Here is a 24,078-nt window from a genome sequence, read left to right on the forward strand (position 1 = left end):
TTTTTCTTGGATCACTTGTTTGAATGAAAATGGATTTTACCGAAAAACAAGTCGCGTATTCTTTCTTTGGTACATTGGTGTTGTAGACATGATTTTCTCTCTCTATAATGAACATTGGCGTATGATATTCTAAAAATAATTGAAAGTAAAGAGATTTAAGAAAATTTACCAAGTATTTTGAAATTTCCGAAAATTCTGAAATTGAAAATATATTTTGAATCCGAAAAAAAATTGGATCGGATTTGGCTAGCATATTAAGTTCCGAAAAAAATTCAGAAAAATTCCGAAAGAGGTTAATCCGATCCGAAGTCACCCCTAGAAATCCTTTTACATTGTATGCGTACTTTCTCGTGTTCTGCTTTAATAAAGTGCAGAGATTGGTAGGGCTGGGCGGCCGGCTCTACTCTTGAGTCTTGAGGTTGGTGGGGACGACTTCAAAGTATTTTCCAGTCTGGTTTCGATTTTATAACCACGTATGTGGTCAAGTAACATTCTGGACCCCCACCCCGTTAGGCCCAAAAACCTGACCATTTAGCACATTATTAGGGTAACATATTGGGTATAGATTCTCAAAATAAAAAAACGTATTGGGTATAGGTGTCTCATTGAATTGCTGTTGGCAATGGCTCCCTCTCTAGCAAAACGCAATTCAATAGTCACATGCCCGCATGTGAAGCGATGAAGCACGGTCAGTCTTTAACTAACGTTCCCAACGAACCAAATCGTGTTTTTCAAGATATCGGTATATTTCCAGCCCTTCGAAATTTGGCTTCTGTGTCCAACTTCGAAACTTTACACAAAAGAGATCGGTAGATAAGTAGACTAGTAGAGAGTATCAGTTATCAAGTTAGTTGACATTTGAAGATGCACCAGTATCCACCACGACCTCGTCGCCGACAGTCCAGTTCTTTTAATTCTATTATTCTACGGACTCGAAAGTGTTGCTGTTGCTGCTGCGTTGTATTTTGCATTCTCTGTTTCTTCATTATCTTAATCATCCTTCTCCATGACTACATTTCAAACCGAGCTTCGTCGAAATCTTCCAAAAGTTTGCTGCTGACGTGGTGAGCCGTTGACGATGTATGTCTGGTACATTGTTCTTAATCACCTTTATTTGTTTATTTTTGTAACTAATTAACACTGTTTTAAGTAATTATGTTCTACATCACCTTTATCTTCCCCCCAAGTGTCGTTCAGTTGTAATTGCGTGGTGAATTTTTTCTGAACTACAGGGAGTGGAAGAGTTTGTGTAGGATTAGAACTCGAGTAGGAAACGCTCCCACCAAAATCAACTAACAAATAAGATTCCATTCTCTGTTTTTCTCTGTGTTTGAATAATTCCCACATTCAAATTGCTTACATAGGCATGAACTGAGTTAATAAGTCACATGAGTTATTGAAATGTGGCTCAAACCAGACTTGAACTTACCAACAGGATTTGTGGTGCGGCAATAGCTAAGAAAAGCTTTGATTATCGAGATGGTGTGATCAACAATCCTGTGTTTAGCGAAAAAAAAAAAAGATCAACAATCCTGTAGCTGACCTGCAGTACACATACCACTGCTGGTCTTCATCAACCCTTCAATAGCTTGCCTGACATCTAACAGTGCATTATGAAAATCCTCAAGTGATAAACAAGTGTAAAAACTGAGATAACAAACTCACATTGATATTTGAGACATTTTAATAACATTGTTTCAAATTGCTAAAGTGAAAATTTTCATTTCTATAATTTATAGAAAGTGATGTCTTTGGAGTGAAAGAAATTCGTGTTTGTGAGGGAGTGATATTCTAATTCAGGAATATCAAGCACGTGTCCAACATAGCGGAAATACCACACCGACTTCTGACCTCGTTCCCTGAACTGCCTTCAAAGCGACCTACATCATTAGCTCACACACCCGAGCTGCAAGATCGCTCCATAACAGATCAACTCGCACATCCTCACACAGAGCGTTCTATCTCGTGACGTAGCATATCTTCTAGAAGCAATCATTGCCAAAGCCATACTTACACATTCCATTACTGCAAATTACGAACCACTGTAACTACTCCCTATCATTACAGGATTCCTACCAACACCATTCCAACACTCTTTTTCAATCTCAACCATACATTTGTGTTTGACAGTACACGTGTTAGATAGATCTCCACGTTCACCAGTTATAAATACTCTCTACATGAACTACGCCAGAGTTGATTCTACTCTCCCCCCAGAAGTGAGAGATAGATACGTAGGTAGTTTGCTCTATAACGAACTCGGTCTTCCCCATTTTCAAACCCCTTCTCTTCTCTTATCACATTTGTAAGGTATAACTAAAACGCTCATTTACATTAGCGCCGTCTATGGGGATTGAACCCACGACCAAACTCAGGCCCCAGTTTGTCTACTAGCCAAGCTGCTGAGTCTACTCAAGAAATCCAGCTCGGTTAGCCACTATTCATCATTCCACGAGTTCCCCAGAACAATCCGGGAAGCCAGTTCGTTCAGTGTTTTAACAACCAATAAAGAAAGGCGAATTGCCCCAGGTTACCCCGGGAAACCAGCTTTAATGTATCACAGCATACAATATCAAGACGGGACAAATCACTCACATCTCACAAATTCAAGAAAGAACAGACAAATTTTCAGTAGACAGGGGATCCAGTTCAACCTCCGCAGCGTGCCTATCACCTGCAACAATAGAGACCAGTAGCATCTACATCCACAAGCACATCACCAGCGACATCTTCAGTTTGAGACTAAACGACCTCCAAAGCAGTTCCAGGCAAAATAGGAGCATCACATGTATCTTCCAGTACGTTTAACACTGGTGTACTGGAAGCCCCATGTTCATGCTCCTCTTTGAAAGCCTTATATTCTACCCCCAGCTCAAGAAAATCCGCGTCCAGGGTGTTGTACACTTTAGTAGCCTACTGAGCGACGTCTTTACAGTGCTGGGCATAGCTAGTCACCCTGACAATCTCTGCCTTAGCAGATCAACTTCTTCCCTCGCGGCGTGAAGCTTCAACTTTGTTTCTTCCAAATCAGTGCTCAACAAGATCTTTGTCAAACAAACGTCCTGATGTGCTTTTTTCAGGTCCTCGAGCTCCTGGCGATCAATGTCATAGGCCTCCTGGACATTCTTCAATTCCTCTTTCAACTTGGACACAGACTCCCTATTCGACTCAGATATCTAAGCGATCTCCTTCTGCTTTTGATATCCGCTCATAAGCTACATGAGCACACAAATACAACAACAATCAATTCCTGAGGTTCCAATAAAGAATTAGAGAACAAGATCTATAGAACGTCACTTACCAGACAGTGAGCCAGATCCATTCGCCTCAGATTCTCAGTAAGGCCTTTGGAGTCCAGTTCTTTATGGTTGCCATCCAGAGACATGTAGTCAATCATACAAGACGCAATCTTACTTGACTTGAAGCTCACATCGGTTCGCTGCACCCCATGGTCGTCCACATACACTATCTGACGATCCAAATCATCATCAACTATAACAGATTTCCCACTCACCTTACTCGGCACCTTTAACTTCGCCGACGAGTTGGGCTCTCGGGACACTGGCGGTGGACTCTGACCGACTCCAAAGGTCTCCAGATCCAAGATACTCAGGTCGGGCGCAGGCTTCGACCTAGTGCTCCGAGTGGTTTTACCTCCAACTTGCTCACCAACAGCACCAAAGCCGCCCCCAACAACGAGCTCCGCAGCCCTAAGCTTAGCCACATCAGCTTTTCTTTTCAACAAGATGCTTCACTAACGAGGCCTGAAGGCGATCTCTTCCAACTTAAAGGGAGAGCTACTAGACCCCCCTCCCCCTTCAGATCGCCTAACCGACCCACCAACCTCCGAGGCTCCAGCACCCCTGACAGGTCGCTTAGGACTAGAGCGGCTGCGGTTCCTGTCCTCCCTCGTCACCAGATCACTCTTATTCTTCTCCATCGCTACTTCACTAGAAGATCCACACATAGTTTGACCCTGAGCCCTTTCTTTTTTATTCCTTCTCTTCTCCCTGACCACACGACCTCCTCGTTCCACAAAGTAGTGCGCAATCTCAGGCAGTTTCTCCCGTTTCTGAGCTCGAGTTAACTTCGCAAACTTTTCTATCACCCCCCGCTCAGTTCGCTTCTTTATAACGAACTCTACAAAAACAGCACAAAAACATGTCAGTCACAATATCAATAATCCAAACATCAAAACAACAGAACAATACACTCCTACCCACCCGAAAAATTACAAACCCTAGTCTGCAAACCATATCCTCTGACACAAAAATTCCCAACTAACAACAACGGCCTCCTCTCCCAAGCCTCATTGCTTACACCATTCAACACGCTAGACTTTTCTGTCACTGTTTGCAAGCTGAAGTTAAAAGCGCGAGATCGCTTTACTGAGTAATGCTCAATAATGTCAGCGACCCTTATGCGGTATTCACCACTCGCATTCAGCAGATCAAACACCCTAAGCAACCGCCAGGTATTACCCACAAACTGGCAGGGCACTTTCCAACAGAAGTTTAAAAACTCACAAGTCAGCTTCGAGAACAGTATCCTCATACCAGCCCTCAGCTGGCCCTCGAGACTATTATCCCGTAGTTCGGTGGTGTATACTTCTCACTAAACACCTTTACATTCTTTTCCAGTTCGTGTATCTCCAGGTTGTACCCGTGGCTACCATAAACTTCCCTTAGATCAGTGAAAGCTTTCGTCGCACGTTTATCTACAGCTCTAGGGGGCAACCCACTAGAGGACGACCCCTCATCACGACCTAAAGTACTAGCTACAGCAGCAACATACTCAGATCGTACTTCCTCCTCCACATCCTCACTCTCAAACCCTACTGATTCCTTCCTCTCCTCCTCCATTTCACCACAACTCAATGACACTTCTCGAATCTCTTCAGATCGAGTGTCGTCAGAATCAGACATCTCCTTTTTTTTCATAGTGATTCCAACTCCTAAACAAGACAAGCTAAAGGCAACCTAACAACTGAACGAAACAAGCAAGAACACAAGAAAAATGAGGAGCAACAATGGCGGAAGCACTAACCTGAAAAGTTCTAGTCTCTGCGTTTCTGGAAACGAAACAAAAGATGGCTTTTCGGATCTCTAAAAGTTGTTTTATACAACCGCCCCTCCAGTTCCCAACGCATCATGATTACAACCTAAGCCCTAGCACACACGTCTACCAAGGACCTGTCTTTTCAAAAAGTTTGGAAAAAGCGGCGACACATTTTCCTCACCAACTGTTCAGATTCGCTCACGTGCCAGCTACGTGCCAATTTTCACCCCACATCAGTTCGTCATATACCACGAACCGACTTCCACAGCACGGTGGGTATTTCCATTCACGCCAGTTCGCTTCTTCACTCATGCTCAACATGCGCCACCATTTTCTCTCAGCATATCGTTTCAATGAACAACACGACCTACTGAGAGGGGGCTGTGTGAGGGAGTGATATTCTAATTCAGGAATATCAAGCACGTGTCTAGCATAGCAGAAATACCACACCGACCTCTAACCTCGTTCCCCGAACTGCCTTCAGAGCGACCTACATCATTAGCTCACACACCCGAGCTACGAGATCGCTCCATAACAAATCAACTCGCACATCCTCACACAGAGCGTTCTATCTCGTGACGTAGCTTATCTTCTAAAAGTAATCATTGCCAAAGCCGTACTTACACATTCCATTACCGCAAATTACGAACAACTGTAACCACTCCCCATCATTACAAGATTCCTACCAACACCATTCCGACACTCCTCAATCTCAACCATACATTTGTGTTTGACAGTATACATGCTAGATAGATCTCCACGTTCACCAGCTATAAATACTCCCTACATGAACTATGCCAGAGCTAATTTTACTCTCCCCCCAGAAATGAGAGATAGATACGTAGGAAGTTCACTCTACAACGAACTTGGTCTTCCCCATTTCCAAACCCTTTCTTTTCTCTTATTACATTTGTAAGGTAGAACTAAAACACTCTTTTACAGTGCGGGTCTGCAAACTCTTAACTAATGTTGACTAAAACTTTTGTGAGTTGTTGAGCTAAACTTTATTTAATTAAGTATATGAAACTCATACCTGCATGCTGCATGATACTCACTTTTGCTTTCTACCATCTCTTTCGGTTGTAGCTTAATAGCCATAATGCAGTTAGCACCTCATGGTATGATATTTGTTCCGCTGGTTTACACATTTGGGAATGGCATGTTTATGAGATGGGTGAGGTGAAAGGAGCTCTTCATATGGCGCTGGAATGTATGCACATTGGTCCCGTCTACCCAAGGAGTTAGAACTCCAGCCGGCATATTACCACGGTAAGTATGTTGCTGAAATAACAAAGAAGCTCAAGGATCAGCCTCCTGTGATGTAATTCATGTACATAAGCTAATCTGAAAAGAAACTGTAAACTTGAATGTAGTGTACTTAAAAGGAATAAAAGTAATAGGTTTCCATATCTTTCATTTGAATAGTACCATCACTAATTTGTCAACACTCTCCCTCAGCGAAATAATACACAGGTAGAAGGACTCGACATCTTCACTTGGTAGGAGTTGAACTCGAGACCTCTTAGAAACCAGTGGTTCTGATACAATGTTAAATTGTCAATTTCTCTATAAGCTTGAACTTACGTAAAAGGTTAGTTCTATTAATATATTATAGGCTTATATATGCCAACAATTTAGATATATTGAATTTGGAGTTTTATTTATAAAGCAATAGCAGAAGCATGTTGGTGACAAGTGACAACTTAAATGGGAAAGCATCTCACTTGTTAGGATTTATAATTAGGAATGAAGTCTAGGATGCAGTTTTCAACATATCTAAAAATGGGAAAGCAGCTTAAAGGCTTGAGCGATGTGCAGCCTAAATAGTTGCAGATTTGTGTGCATTATCTTTTCCTACATGGGCTATATACAACATTGTATCTTTTTGAACCAGTATTCTAGTAACACTGGTGTATGCCAAGGAAGGAGTGAATCTGCAGTAAAAGGCTCTGGAAATGAAACGGATAAGCTGCGGTAACTCAGGATCCACAACAAGTCATGAGCTCCTGGAAGGACTCTAATCATTTCTACGACTGGATAGGTGTCACATGTCTTTCCAATGAAAGGGTAGTAACTTTGAGCTTAAAGACCATGGGTTTGGTTGGGTCTATATCTCCTTCAGTAGGAAACCTTAGCTTCCTTACAGGAATTAACCTATGAGCAACAACTTCCACGGGAAAATTCCCGAAGAACTCGGTTGTCTGTTACAGTTACAGTATCTTAATCTCTCCTTCAATTCCTTTAATGGCGAGATTCCTTTAAATATATCACAGTGCTTAGACCTCAGAGTCCTTGGTCTTGTTTACAATGAGCTCATAGGAGAAATACCAAACCAGCTTAGTTCCCTCGAGAAACTTGTCATTATTTATATTGGACGTAACAATTTAACTGGAACTCTTCCACCTTGGATTGGGAATTTTTCATCTTTAACTGGTTTTTCAGTTGCACAAAATACGTTCCATGAAAGCATACCTAGTGAGTTAGGCCGACTGTCGCAATTAGGATTTTTCTCAGTTTATGGTAATATGCTGTCTGGTATCGTTCCTCCTTCACTTTACAACATTTCATCTATATATCACTTCTCCCTTACGAAGAACCAATTGTATGGCGGACTTCCATCCAATATGGGCCTCACTCTTCCAAACCTCATAGTCTTTGCTGGGTGTAAACAATTGTCACACCTCAAATTTCCAGAAAATTTAAAATAGGGAATTATCCAAGATATAATTATCTCAATCGTTATCTTATTCAATCATCTGAAAACTCAGGATGAAACGAAACTCTAATAACATATTATCAACCACGATATTAAAATCTGAGATCAAATTTAAAACCAAAAGAGACAATCTTTCAATCACATTATTAAACTATAAAAAAACTAACTAACTCTATTACATTTGTCTCAAAACAAAACCGTACACTTGAGGAAAAACTTAAACTAGAAGACTCCAAGAGCAACTCCAAATCATGTGTCCTCATCCATCGTGACTCCCATCTATGATTTCAATAACACACCCACGTTTCAAAACAAAACAAACATGGGTTAGCAAATTGAATTTGCTGGTATGAGTAAGACTAAAAATATAAAAACAATATGTTCATTATTTCAAATGAAGGAATATACTATTACAATCATTTCAACTTGAAAAACAAGTTAGTTTCGTTTTCTCAAAACGGCATGTAGTTTCTTCCCAAGTAAGATTTCACTCCCAATATACAATTCCAAGAATCTCATATAACAGTACTCATTATTCCCATTTTCCAAAATAACTTACAACATAAATACCACTTACATTCCACTTATTAAATGCACATATGATAACCTAATTAAATATGAGTTTGATAAACTTTACCTTTAAGTTAACACGTCGTCTTAGGTAGGGACCTCAAATTTCCAGAAAATTTAAAATAGGGAATTATCCAAGATATAATTATCTCAATCGTTATCTTATTCAATCATCTGAAAACTCAGGATGAAACGAAACTCTAATAACATATTATCAACCACGATATTAAAATCTGAGATCAAATTTAAAACCAAAAGAGACAATCTTTCAATCACATTATTAAACTATAAAAAAACTAACTAACTCTATTACATTTGTCTCAAAACAAAACCGTACACTTCAGAAAAACTTAAACTAGAAGACTCCAAGAGCAACTCCAAATCATGTGTCCTCATCCACTGCACTCCACCATCTATGATTTCAATAACACACCCACGTTTCAAAACAAAACAAACATGGGTTAGCAAATTGAATTTGCTGGTATGAGTAAGACTAAAAATATAAAAACAATATGTTCATTATTTCAAATGAAGGAATATACTATTACAATCATTTCAACTTGAAAAACAAGTTAGTTTCGTTTTCTCAAAACGGCATGTAGTTTCTTCCCAAGTAAGATTTCACTCCCAATATACAATTCCAAGAATCTCATATAACAGTACTCATTATTCCCATTTTCCAAAATAACTTACAACATAAATACCACTTACATTCCACTTATTAAATGCACATATGATAACCTAATTAAATATGAGTTTGATAAACTTTACCTTTAAGTTAACACGTCGTCTTAGGTAGGAGTGTGCATAAAACCGAGAGAACCGACTAAACCGATCGAACTGGACTGACCTAGGCGGTTTTGGTCAGTTATTCATGCAGAACCGGTTCGGTTCGGTTTGGAAAAACATAAAACCGAGTCCCTCGGTTCGATCTTCAGTTAAAGACAGTTTAAAACCGTGAAAACCCGACCCGACTCTAATTTAGCTATTGTCTGTTTAAATTTTGAAATATGGGCCCCTCTAACTTTAGATTTTTTTTAGGTACGGAAAAAACAAAAAAATGATGTGCATTGAATGTTCACATCTCACTCTAAATTGAATACTGTAAAGATTCCACGGATCAAATATGGGCCAACAGTTCTTATTTCTTAATATTAAACACATCTTCGCTATCATCAAACTCACTCACCATTAACAGTTAACACAACCACCGATCAGATCCCATCTCTCTCTCCTCACTTTTTACCCAACTCTTCAGATCTAAACTCCTATCAACACCCACAGGAGAAGCTTCAATGATCTCTTTATAACCCAAAAAAACAAATCAAGACAGTTTAAATTACACTTCTCATCTCGATCCATCAAAATTAATTTTAGAAGCAATTGCATATGGGGGAATCCATTTTAGTGAGTATGAGAGTCCAAGCCTCCAATTGCCTCATTGGATTTTTTTTTTCCCCAATTTGATCTATAACCGAAAATCCGACACAACCGACCCGATATTGCAGATCAGTTATGGATCGGTTTCTGAAACTTATCGGTTCGGATCGGATAGCTATTTGAGCAAACCAGACAGGTTGGTTCGGTCGTCGGTTTAAACCCAAATCCAACCCGAACCGACCGGTGCACACCCTTAGTCTTAGGGTAGGATATTTACGTCCCTGCATAAAAGATTAATAAATCCTACCCTCCTACAAAACAGAGTTAGACATTACAATAAAATAATTTATCTCAGCCAATCAAATTTCCATTCATAATCAAACCTTATTTAAAACATTTAAGTCTAATTGATACAACCTGGTTCGTCCCGCATATTCGAGGAATACCACTTATTATAATACCTATATCAAGGGTAATTATTCACATGACATCATTACGTCATAAAGTTTCTGCGTGTATAACCATAGATCTCAGACTATCACAAGTCATTAATATTTTCGTAATAACATATCAAGTTATAGTCATTTCACAATCACATAAAAGATCACAAGCATTCACTAATATTATTCACAATCACACTTCACATCCATAACATTACACAAATTTACATACTTTTAGTTCATTCAATTCCACAATGTATATTGTGTATTAATCACTTATTTACTGACCTCACCTTTAGTTCCTACTCCACAATTTGCACTTCACACATTTGCCAAATCACACATACCTGTGTGCTTCTTTCATATCGAGTACCACTACAAGACATATGTCCCAAATGAGGATATTGCTTCCGGGAACATATTTACATCTTGCAAACTCGTAACTTGTAAGTCACAGCCATCTCTGGGCTTTCCATTCGCATAATCACAGCCTCTTATGGGTATTCAATATCTTAGGTCATTCATGATACATTCAATGAATACCTTGGGTCATTCCCGCCACATTCAATGAATACCCATCATACATTAACAGGTCATTCATGGCACATTCAATGAATACCTTGGGTCATTCCCGCCACATTTAAGAAATACCTATCATAATACTAACAGGTCATTCATGGCACATTCAATAAATACTTTCTTATCACATGACATCTCAAGTCATAATATATCATTACCAAATCCTGAGACATGGAGAGTTCTAAAGGTGTGGTCGACTCGTTGAAAATATTATTCTCATCTCACTTATCATTGTACTAGCATTAATCATGCACAACAATTGATCACACGTGCAGAAAGTTATTTTCACACATCAATGCAAATCAATCACGTATTTCAATATCATTGAACACAACACGAATTGTCATCAATCAAATACAATTCAAACATCCACAATTAAATACTAACATTATACACATATATTTATCACAAAAACTAATATATAATATATAATATAGTGGCTGCACCTGTACATAAGGCTGCTTACGTATCCAATTTTTCAAGATTAGAATCAAGCCTTCGTAGTTCTTATCATCTACATAGTCAAAGTCAAAGTCCATCAATGCCAATATATATAATTGCATAATACCACGCCAAATCTTTAGCTACCAATATACACTCTATACATACAATATTCATCAAACAATTATGCGTGCAACTCTTATTCTAATATATGTAATAGAACTCTTTAGACAAATAAAATAATTACTCTTCCAATCAATACACATTTATTTGAAATATTAATACGATACAAATTGCATGATCATTACATTTTTTTTCTTGTATAACTAAAACTTACAATAATAAATTACGTGTATTGTTTTATGCATGAGAAATTGGTTAGGACAGTTTGATCTTTGTCCATTCTAAAAATTCTAGGGAATTCATATAATCAAAGTTTTGAATTAATTATATCATTTTGAAAATTAGACAGAAAATCCATTTCAATACAAAAATTCTTAAATATTAATTTGTTTAGTATGTACCCTAAACTATGTGATGGAACAGACCTAACAACTTAAATTCTACTATTCAATTTTCTGACGCACTTTCTTGTAAAATTCATATCAAATAGAATATAAACTGGAATCAGTCAAGACTATTGGAAATGGAAGATGACTCAGAGAACTAAAATTGTTTAGTTATGTTGAAAAACTAGTTACATCATTTAATTAGTCGAATTCAAGTCACAAGTCAGTACTTGTGCAAAATTCTGCAAACATATCATCGTTCCAAACGACAATTAAAATTTCAAAACAAATAGCAAACGTTCATTATCAAATGAACTTTGAGTAATTGACTTTGCAGAGAATGCCTTCACTGAGGGTTACCTTTGAACTATGGGAGCTTAAGGGTTCGAATTAGACTAAATTTTGGTACAAACCTGTTTGGATCAGGCCAAGACAATGATTTGAATGCTATTATATATATATATATATATATATACTCACCTGAAATTGAATTTGCAAAAGAATACCAATGCTTTCTTTTCTCCAATCCCTTTTATTCTTCTTCCCCTTCTTTTTATTTCTTTCAATCAAAATTATTCTTTTTAATGGAGGCTAGGGTTTTGTTTTTGAATAACAAGATTTTTACCGAGGAATTTGGCAGGTATTGTTTATTCAATGTTTTAAGTCTGTTTAAGTTAACCTATGGGTCTTAAATGGGTCTAAAAAGGCCCAAGGTCAACACCTATATGATTGGGTACATTTTAACAATGTTTTCAAGCCCAAAAAAATGATTCTAAAATACCCACACAAGTTCTAATAAACAATTCAAGTAAAAACAATTTTGAAAAATCAACAACAACCAAATAAATTCTAGAACAAGCTGGACTTCATAATATTTATTTTCAATTCAAATAATGTAATTTATGTTGTTTAAAAATTGAGGTTGTTATAACAATTTTATAGGACCGCTTCCGGATTCATTATCAAATGCGTCAGGACTTCGGGTAATTTACTTTGCAGAGAATGCCTTCAGTGAGGGTTACCTTTGAACTATAGGAGCTTAAGGGTTCGAATTAGACTAAATTTTGGTACAAACCTGCTTGGATCAGGCCAAGACAATGATTTGAATGCTATTACCTCTTTAGCCAATTGTACTAGTCTAGAAGTGTTGGGTTTAGATGATAATCGACTGGATGGCGAACTTCCAGAGTCCGTAGCCAATCTATCGGCAAGTATGAAAGTACTAACAGTTGGGAGTAACTTCATTCGTGGAAGCCTTCCAACAGGGATTGAAAATCTCGTCAACCTGACGGTTTTAGGCTTGGAACGGAACTTATTCAGTGGTAGCATTCCTTTTGGTGTTGGGAAGCTTCAGAAGTTACAGAGGTTGCATTTTAACGTAAACAGGTTCACGGGGCTGATTCCCTCTTCCCTTGGGAACTTGACTCAACTGAACTATCTCTTTATGGAGCACAACAGGTTTGAGGGAAGTATTCCTTCAAGTCTTGGAGACTGTCAGAAATTACTTGTGTTGAGCATTTCTCGGAATAACCTCACTGGTACCATACCAAAGACGGTTCTTACTATTTCCTCCCTTTCAATATCATTCGCAGTCGCCCATAATTCTTTGACTGGTTCTCTACCATTAGAAGTTGGTAATTTGAAAAATCTTGAAGAGCTGGAAGTTTCAGGGAACAAATTGTCAGGCGAAATTCCAGAAACACTTGCCAGCTGCCTAAGCTTAGAACGTCTGCAAATGGGAGGTAACTCATTTCAAGGAATCATACCCCTAGGCTTTGAAAGCCTTAAGAGGGATACAAGCTATAGATTTTTCACATAATAATTTATCCGGGCAGATTCCAGAGTTTCTAACGACTGTTTCATCTCTAAAGTACCTTGATCTTTCCTTCAATGATTTGGATGGAGACGTACCAAATGAAGGGATCTTTCTGAATGCTAGTGCAAATATGGTGCTTGGCAACAAGAAGCTTTGCAGTGGTATCAAAGAACTGCAATTACCTTTGTGCACTAAACAAGCCATTATTACTTCTCGAAGTTTTTTCTCTGTTAAGAGTAATAATCTTCATCGTTATTGGGATTCTACTCTTAGTTATTTTGTCTTTCTTCGTGTATTTTTATTACTTTAGAAATTCGAGAAAGAAAAATGGTGCTACTGCTACCTCTTCTGCAGAGTGTTGGAAACTTGGTGCTTCTTACTTGGAAATCTTTAAATTGACAAATGGCTTCTCTTCAGATTGTCTGATAGGTGAAGGGAGTTTTGGATCAATGTACAAAGGAATTATGAATGATGGAAAAACGGTCGTTGCCATAAAGGTATTGAAAATTAAACAAGAGGGAGCTTCCAAGAGTTTTATAGCTGAATGTGATGCCTTGAAAAACGTTCGACATCGTAATCTCATAAAGATCATAACCGTTTGCTCAAGCCTTGTGTTAGAATATATCAGTATTAGAATATGTCAGTATTATAATATGTCCAATATAGAAAGTCCCATGTTTCTATAAGTGTGGACATCCATATAAGTAGTTTATTATTATGTTTTAGGTTAGTATAAGTATGTAACTCGGGTAGAGAACAATCTCTCGGACTCTCTCAACCTCTTTAACCCTAATAAATCTCTAGTCTTCTTTGGTCTTCTTCTTGGTGTCTTTAATATATCAATCATTAACTCTCCTAAAGATCACCACTAACACGAATTTAACATGGTATCGGGCGAGGTTGATTGGTATCTTGGAGAGGAAACCCTCACCAAAAAAAAAAATCAAAATCGGTTTGTTTTAATTTTCGATTATAGTATTCAAGTCAAGTTTCAAGAAGAAGAAGGATTTCTCACAAGAAGAAGTTCTTATATCTCAATTCAAGTTTCATTTTTTTTTCTCGGGCGGTTTCTTGTTCAAGATCGCTCATTCACGATTATCGTTCACTACTTATTTGTTCATAGTTACTATTCACTGTGATCTTGTTCATCGTCATGTTAAAGTAAGTTTTTGAGATTTCGCTAGTGTTTAAAGTTTGTTTGAAGAATGCTAGGAGAGAGATCGAAGTTTTCAAGATTGGTTTTTCTTAGTATTGTTTGATTCGCAGAATTGGTATTGATGCCGTCTTACATCTCGGTTTCTAGAACATGATCAAGTTGTTTGTTTGAAGTATTATAGGGGCACATGACCTCTATCTCACGAGGAATTATTCTTTCCATTTTCCCTTTGTTCGGAAGTTCGCGATCATAAAAGCGCGACCCACCCTCCACCCTCTATCGTGAGTTGTGTTTGATCGCGAGTTCTATTAGAATTTTTTTGTGAATTAGAGTATGAAGTATTGTTTTTGAAGTGGACATTGGTTGGTTGTATAAGTTGGTATTTAGTTTTCTCGGTTTCAAGTTCAAGTCGGAATAGACAAGCCTTTGTATGTTTCAACGGACTTGTATATTCCAACTCGAGAGGGAATAGGAGATATGAAGACATTCAAGAGTATATGAAGGAAGGAGAATATGGAGGCGTATGAGGAAGAGTACTCATGTCTCCATATTCCAACAAGCCTTGACGAACTCTTCATGACAAGGCAATCCACTATTCGGTCTTCAATTATGACATCCCCACTCTGCGATCTTCAAGATTCGGTAGCGATCAAGCCTAAACGCAAGTATGTTTCGGTAGCTTGATCAAGCCTCAACCGCCGCATTATGTTTCGGTGTAGCGATCAAGCCTCAACTGCAAGTATGTTTTTGGTAGCGATCAAGCCTCAATCAGACGTATGTTTGAGTACCCATAATAGTATTTTGTTGACATTGCGGTGATATTGATAGTAGCAGCCAAGAAGTTTACATCAAGTCACCGTTATTGTTTTCAATTTATATTATGACGACCATAACAACGAATGAAGTGAGTAGTAGCCAAGCAAAGACGCCACTACACCGGTGTTATGATTTCGTTTGTGATCGAGGTACACCTTCAATATTGAGGTTAGGTCATTGCCTACAAGCGGTTCAAGCTCGAGCGTCTCAGCGGTTGTTCGAAGTTCTTCATTTGAAGACGGTTCTATCGCGAAAGGGGAGCGATATTCTTATCTTTTGTTTTTTGTAATCCAAGTTGTAATTTGCATAGTTTGCGTAATTACAGCTTGAGGGGGAGTGTTAGAATATATCAGTATTAGAATATGTCAGTATTATAATATGTCCAATATGGAAAGTCCCATGTTTCTATAAGTGTGGACATCCATATCTAGTAGTTTCTATTATTATGTTTTAGGTTAGTATAAGTATGTAACTCTGGGTAGAGAACAATCTCTCTCAGACTCTCTCAACCTCTTTAACCCTAATAAATCTCTAGTCTTCTTTGGTCTTCTTCTTGGTGTCTTTAATATATCAATATCACAACTCTCTTAGCATCACCACTAACACAGAATTTAACACCTTGATTATAATGGGAATGACTTCAAAGCCCTTGTTTTCAAATTCATGCCTAAGGGGAGCCTCGAAAAATGGTTGCATCCCAGCACTAACGGCTCACAACAGCTAAAGATTTTGAGTCTTCTCCAGAGGCTCAACATAGCCATCGATGTTGCCTTTGCATTGGAGTATCTTCATTACCATTGTGAAGAAACTATTGTTCATTGTGATATAAAGCCAAGCAATATACTACTTGATGAAACATGACTGCCCATGTTGGAGACTTTGGTTTAGCAAGGTTCCTCCTTGTAGCAACCAATGCTTTACCTAGAAATAAAACAATTTCATTTGGTTTGAAGGAATCCATTGGACATATTCCGCCAGGTATGATTCATCCAAATCTCTTTCAGTTTATGCTTGAATGCTGGAAGTGTATTAGGAAGGCAATTTTTTAAGGTTAACTAGGATTACCCCCGACTAGATGAGCCAATTAGGATTGGGTTTCCCCCGCACCTCAATGGGGGGTAATCCTAGTTAACCCATTTTTTTAAGCTGGCCATGACTTTTAACACCATGTTCAATGTTATTGAAAAATCCAAAATTTATTCTATCAATAGATAAAAAAGCTTCCATTGAAAACTTAGGAAGGGTGGAAGCGTGCTGCACTTCTGTGCGCCTACTGGCTTAGTATTGACCAGATAATTTGGTTGTAATTCAAAGTCTAGATCTTCATAAGTGTGAAGAACAACTAATAATAGAGTAAACACGCTTCTTCCTCCAAGTGTGGCTTTTTTCTAGTCACTTGTCTCACTTTGCACTGTAACTGATTATTGGTTTGCAGAGTATGGGATGGGTGGACAAGTTTCTGTTCTTGGAGATGTATACATCTATGGGATTCTCTTGTTGGAAATGTTTACTGGAAAGAGACCAACTGATGAAATGTTCAAAGATGGTCTTATCATATATGACTTTGTTAAGATGGCATTGCCTAATCGAGTTATGGAGATCATTGATCCTATATTGCTTTCAGGAGCACAATTAGGATATGAAGTTGCAACAGAAAGTGAAGAAACACCTGTTCTAATTCAAGATGAAAGTTGTAGTAATAATGTGGGAAGTAGAATAGAAGAATGCTTGGTTTCAGTTATTCTGATCGGTCTCTCATGCTGCACACCATCACCAAAATGTTGGGGATTATATCAATACCAATCGATTCCCCCACTACACAGATAACTTGTATTTGAACACAATTCAACTCCGGACAAAATCTAAATATCAACTACAACCTATACTAACATGCCCAACTCGCTAAACAACTATTAACAAATGGATAATAATGTAAAAGCGGTAAAAGCAAAACCACAACACAAAGATTTACCGTGGTTCGCCAATGATGCCTACTTCCACAAGAGCAGTTCTTAATAAAGTGGGAAGGAAGATTACAATCTCTCCTTTCGGTCTCTCACCTTACTAGATCATTCTTTATCTCTTTCTGAGGGTTGTATCTCTGTAAAGGTTCTCTCTCTTTGTTTTAGTCTGGATTCCAATCCTTCTGACTTGTTAGGTTAGGTTTTCCAAAAACCTTGATTTTGGTTTTTATCTCCAAAAACCAAATTTCGCGGGTACTGTAGCAAAGCCCACGAAAATTAGACTGGCCTTTGGCCCTCTTTGAGCCTGCCTGGCCTTCAATATCTTGATCGGCGCTGGTCGCCCTCTATGGCGAATTGGTCGCCCTATTCTATCTTTGGAACCCCGGCGAAGTCGCTTGGCCATCTAGCTCGACATTTCTCGCCGAATTAAGCCCGTTTCTCTCGGCTCTGTTTTCTCTCCTCATGTGAGGGATAACTCAACAATCTCCCCCCTCAGCGGTGGGGGGATACCTCCATGCAATTGCCAAATCAAGCAGAGGAGGTGTGTCGCCATTCCGCAATAGCACAACAAACATCAAACTTACCTTCGGTAAGACTTTGGTCATCATATCCGACCCGTTCTTGTCGGTATGGATCTTCTCGATACACAAATGCTTGTCTTCGAAAGTACTTCTCTAATCCAATGATAACGCGTGTATGTGCTTGGATCTAGAATGAAAACTTCGGATTCTTGCTCAAGTGGATGGCGCCTCGACCGCCACATAGAACTATTGTTTTTTCGCTTTTAGCCCTAGTTCGTCGAAGAACCTCTTCATCCATAGCAACTCTTTGCAACACTTTCGGTGGCTGCAATATACTCGGCTTACGTAGTGGAGAGGCAAACACACTTTTGCAACTTAGATTGCCAAGAAACCGCTCCCCGCAAAAGTAACCGGATAACCGGAGGTGGACTTCATCGAAGTCAACATCACCGCCATGTTCGCATCGGTGTAGCCTTCAAGTAAGGGCTTACTTCCACCAAAGCACAAACATGATTTGGAAGTGCCTTTGAGATATCTCAATATCCACTTAACACCTTCCCAATGTTCTTTACCCGGTTTTGAAAAATCGCTTACAACCCCAACGGCAAAAGCAATATCCGGTCTAGTACACACCATGGCATACATCAAACCGCCATTCGCGGATGCATAAGGAATCTTTTCCATCGACTCTGCTCATGCTCACCCCTTAGGACACATCTCTTTGGTCATGCGCCACCAAGCGGATAACCGACCGGGTTTCGCTTGATCCATGTTGAATCTCTTCAACACCTTACTCAATGTAGCTTTCTTGAGAAAGCCACAACTTCCCACTCTTTTCATCACGAGTGATCCGCGATCCCAAGTATCGCTTTGCTTGACCTAAATCTTTCATCTCAAAGGACTTACTCAAGTCTTTCTTCAACTTGGATATCTTGTTGATGTTTGGGCCAACTATCAACATATCATCCACATACAAAGAATAAAGACAATGAAATCCCCATCCGGAAATCTCTCGAACAAACACACAATGATCGGAAGAAGACTTCTTGTATCCTTGCTTCGCCATAAAGGAATCAAACTTTATGTACCATTGTCTCGGTGCTTGTTTCAACCCATACAAGCTCTTTATCGGCTTGCATACTAGGTGCTCCTTGCCTTTGACCTCAAACCCTACGGTTGGTCCATGTAGACATCTTCTTCAAGGTCTCCATGAAGAAAAGTCGTCTTAACATCTAGCTGCTTTCAACCTCTAGGTTCATACTTGCGGTCATACCCAATACCACCCGGATAGAAGTCATCCCGATCACGGAGAGAAAATCTCATCAAAGTCAATCCCTTTCCTTTGACCGAATCCCTTCACAACAAGGCGAGCTTTGTGCCTTGGGTGAGGATTGTTCTCCTCATGCTTGACTTTGTATATCCACTTATTCTTGAGAACTTTTCTCCCCTGTGGGTTTCTCAACTAACTTCATAAGTGTGATTCTTATGCAAAGAATCCATCTCGTCATGCATGGCCTTCAACCACTTTTCCTTGTGCGTACCTTCAAGTGCCTCTTGATAGTACATAGGTTCTCCACCATCCGATAGTAGCACGCGTATGTGGTGGATACTGGTTGAAGCTAGTCTCCCTGTCGGACCTCCTTGCCCCATCTGGCGGTGCCTCGGGGTATGCACTTACGCTTTGCTCTCGGTGGTGGTTCATGCATCTCATCTGCATCTTCTATACCAATAGGTTCTATCCCATCATGAGCAATAGGATTCTCATCATGAGCTTCAAACTCATGGTTCTCGGCATTCTCAATGCCTTCTCGCGACGCTCCACGAGGGGGAACCGGTTACGAATCAACAAGATCATTGGTGAAAGCACGTAACTTCTCACCTCCTCAAAGTCCGCTATGGTTTGGTCTTCTAAGAACACAACATCTCGACTTCGGATTACCTTCTTGTTAATCGGATCATAGAGTTTATAACCAAACTTTTCATCTCCATAACCCGGAAAAATGCACCTTTGCTTGGCTTTGTCATCAAGCTTGGATCTCTCATCCTTCGGAATATGCACAAATGCCCCGCACCCCAAATACCCTCAGTATCCATAATCAACATCTCTGCCGACCATACTCTCTCGGATAATCACTATTCGAGGCTTTGCGGCGACATGTTGATCACATGCACTATGCAGACATTGCTTCTACCCGGTAGCTTCTAGGTAGCTTAGAGTGAGATAGCATGCATCTCATCCTCTCTACAATGGTGCGGTTCATTCTCTCTGCTATTCCATTCATTGCGGTGTCTTGGGAGCGATGCGCTCATGACTTAATCCCATGACTCGGCAATACTCTTCAAATGGCCCAATGTACTCACCCCCATTATCGGCGAATACACTTCAACAACTTCCCGGTCTCTCTTTCCACCATCTTTGTGGAATTTCTCAAAACGCCAAGTACTTCATCCTTGGTCTTCGGACTATAGGCCCATATCTTTCTTGGCGCGATCATCAATGAATGTCAAGAAGTCACGAAACTCCCCGGTGGGACTTCACTCTCATAGGACCACATAAGTGCGTATTGCACTAGCTCAAGGGCGATTGTCCTTTCGTGAGACGGGAATCTTTGAAAAGACACCACGTGTTGCTTTCCTACCAAACAATGAGTACATGTATTTAAATGTGTACCTTTAATGTCCGGCACGACCTTTTGCTTAGCAAGAACTTCCATCCCTTTTATGCCCATGTGACCACGGTCTCTTGTGCCCGCAGTTCGGATGAAGCTTCTTCTTACGCGCGTTAAATTACGCTTTACACAAACTAGCTGTGTTTTGTAAAGAGAGCAAGTTTTCTTTCCCTCGGCGCTACAATGGAACCTCGCTTTCGGTTTCCATACCCCGTTACCAAACGAGTTTACAAAGCCATCGTCATCTAATTTCCCCGCCCGAAATTAGGCTTAACCGTATGTCGGGGACATGTCTTACATCCGCGAGTGTCAAGGTGTAGCCGACATTGGTTTCTATATGAACATCTCCAATGCCTATAATCTTGAGGCGCCATCATTTACCCATCCTCACTTCACCATATTATTCACCACGGTATGTAGGTAGTGAAGAATCCCATGTGCGGTGTGTGACGTGATAGGATGCTCCTGTATCTATCACCCACTCGTATCGACATGAGGTACTAAAGGCAAAGACACACCACAATCCGACACAATTCCCACTAGGTCGCCGACTAGTGCGGTAGTATCTCGCCTGTGTTTCCGTTCCTCGCACCATGTCTTCATGTACACGGTTATTCTTCTCATCCCTCTTCGATTGCGACTCATATCTGAAGTGGCCTTTTGTGGCACAATAGTAACATTGCCTCTCGCCTTAGGAGTTCTAGCTTCACCCCTAGATTTATACGTCATCACCTCTAGAGCGAGATGGTTTTCTGTTTTGACCTCTCCCGTTTTCTCGTGAAAAGGATCTCGAGTGAGAAGAGCTGCTTCTTGCACTCCTTCTAGTCTCCTCATTCAACAAAGGCGTGGTAGCCATCTCCATGGTAACAATTCCATCCTTGGTCGCTCCATGTAGAGAAACCGCTAATGTCTCCCAACTTTCGGTAGAGAGCCTAATAGAAACAAAGCCTCAACCGTCTCCCAAATTGATCTTCATCAAATGCATCTGATTGATGATATTCTGTACTTCATTAAGATGCTCAGACATTGAAGAACCTTCTTGGTACTTCGTGTCTGCAAACTTCTTAACGACTAGCACTTTGTTTCCACCCGACTTCCTCTCATAAAGGTCTTCGAGTTTCTTCCATAGACTGAAGGCTGTAGTCTCTTGGGCCACATGGTGAAAGACACTGTCGTCAATCCACTGTCGAATGTATCCAATCGCTTTTTACGTCAAGTTTTTCCACTTTCGGCCTCATCGTGCCTTTTACGGTTTTACTCCCTCATTCTCAATGGGAAGTGCCAAGTCCTTGCAAGTATAGCAAGTCTTCCATCTTGGCTTTCCGGATGGTGTAGTTCTTCCTATTCGGACTCATCATACGAAAGTGTTCGCGGAATGGTCCATCTCTACAAGTTATTTAACCTCAAATCTTCTCTCAGGAATTTCGTCAAACACCTTCTGACCAAGATTCGGATAACACCCTAGGCTATTCTAACCAAGGCTCTGATACCACTTGTTGGGGATTATATCAATACCAATCGATTCCCCACTACCACGGATAACTTGTATTTGAACACAATTCAACTCGGACAAAATCTAAATATCAACTACAACCTATACTAACATGCCCAACTCGCTAAACAACTATTAACAACAGATAATAATGTAAAGCAGTAAAAGCAAACCACAACACAAAGATTTACCGTGGTTCGGCCAATGATGCCTACTTCCACAAGAGCCAGTTCTTAATAAAGTGGGAAGGAAGATTACAATCTCTCCTTTCAGTCTCTCACCTTACTAGATCACTCTTATCTCTTTACAGGGTTGTATCTCTGTAAAGGTTCTCTCTCTTTGTTTTAGTCTGGATTCCAATCCTTCTGACTTGTTAGGTTAGGTTTTCCAAAACCTTGATTTTGGTTTTTATCTCCAAAAACCAAATTTCGCGGGTACTGTAGCAAAGCCCATGAAAATTAGACTGAAGGAAAGCTCTTTCGAAGGCTTCAATATCTTGGAAGCTGGCTGGTCGCCCTCTATGGTGTGGGTCGCCTCTATTCTCTTGGAACCCCCGAAGCTGAAAGTCGCGCCATCTGGCTGGCTCGACATTTCAACGCCGAATTCGCCCGTTTCTCTCCAGCTCTGTTTTCTCTCCTCATGTGAGGGATAACTCCAACACAAAAGACCGTATGGTGATGACAGATGTTGTAAAGAAATTGAACGAAATCAGACTCATTTGGTCGGGTATCCTAAACATAGTAACAGGAATATGAAGAACTTGATTTGTCAGTAAAGGAAGATCTCTATGAACTGGTGGCAAATGATGGTAAGTGCTAACGTTTCTTTGTACTATCAGGGACAATTTGAAAGTCCACGACTTGGCTCAGACAGAATGATAGAGATAGTTAGCAGAATCCCACAAACGCTAGAGCAAGACGTTGGAGAACAAAGTAACATTTTCCTTTTAATTCCTGCATGTATAGGCAAGAAAGAAAGAAAATGCAGAAGTGATGTGCTTCTATGCTTCAACACCAAGGACATAAGGAATGTGTCCAACGAAATACTTGCTGCTAGAGAAACTTTTATTGGATTCCTAATTTATATATGTTAAGCATAAAACTGACTTGTTACAGCCTTACAAGCGAATATATATACACAATTATCATAACCACAGTTTATGTGTTACAGATCAGTGTTTGGAATATTTTCCTAATACATAGATTGACAAGTCATTTGGGGTAACCGATTCTTCATTTTCTCTTGATTATCAACTCTCTTTTGTTAAGGAAGGTCTCTTGACTATCCAACTTTTTGATAGTAGGCTAGTAGCCAAGGCCCAAGGACTAGAAAATCAACATCTGGTCATTTTTAACACAACAAGATTCTACTGTTTTGATGGAACGCTATGCTCATTGTGAGTTTTTTTTTTTGTGTTTGCTTTTGTTTTAATTGGCAAGTCTGTTTTAAATGAGATCAGTAACCCGAAAATTCGGATGCTGGTGGGTTCGAACCCAGAACACTAGTATCATGATTCATGATTGCCAGAAGGTAAAGCGGGTATTAAAGGTATAAGAGAAGGATGCAGGAAATGATCTTTTAAACACTTTCTTGAAGTGAAACCGGAACTCTAATGTATCTTTTACCTACAAAGAAAACTCTCCAAGCAACAGTGTTATTTCCATCAACAGGATTTTTCGCTTTCCAATTTTGCCCTCGCTCAAAATATCTATTTACAATGCTATAATCTGATTTTATTTGTAATTTATTATTTTTGATAAGGATGAATGTGTAAATATAATATTCAACTCTAACTAAAGTGGTCAACAATTGCGGCTGGGCAGGAATTCAATAGGCTTTTGAGTGGGCTTCGGTTGCAATTTTTTTAAAATCAATCTTACCACATGGACTGGGATTTTGTTGGACTTGCTTTCGTGGCTTGGTTAATTGGGCAACTCTCAATTTCACGCTC

At 39.6% G+C, this 24,078-nt stretch overlaps 1 long non-coding RNA gene and 1 pseudogene across 3 annotated transcripts; both read left to right on the plus strand.

Annotated features, from left to right (window-relative positions):
• The first annotated feature begins 555 nt into the window (after nucleotides 1-555).
• On the plus strand, nucleotides 556-6,474 carry LOC147489579 (uncharacterized). Of its 2 annotated transcripts, none has more exons than XR_015202668.1 (2): nucleotides 556-1,080; nucleotides 6,145-6,474. It is a non-coding gene; the product is annotated as an uncharacterized LOC147489579 (long non-coding RNA). The 2 variants fall into 2 exon arrangements; XR_015202669.1 differs by having other exon boundaries at nucleotides 572-1,089.
• A 582-nt stretch (nucleotides 6,475-7,056) lies between these two features.
• Nucleotides 7,057-23,260, plus strand: LOC147489580 (uncharacterized; annotated as a pseudogene). Its single transcript, XR_015200785.1, has 5 exons — nucleotides 7,057-7,722; nucleotides 12,615-14,122; nucleotides 16,090-16,459; nucleotides 16,917-17,261; nucleotides 22,794-23,260. The product of XR_015200785.1 is annotated as an uncharacterized LOC147489580 (transcript).
• Nucleotides 23,261-24,078: the final 818 nt, after the last annotated feature.

Source organism: Coptis chinensis, chromosome 7, assembly GCF_015680905.1.
Source record: "Coptis chinensis isolate HL-2020 chromosome 7, ASM1568090v1, whole genome shotgun sequence".
Taxonomy (NCBI): domain Eukaryota; kingdom Viridiplantae; phylum Streptophyta; class Magnoliopsida; order Ranunculales; family Ranunculaceae; genus Coptis; species Coptis chinensis.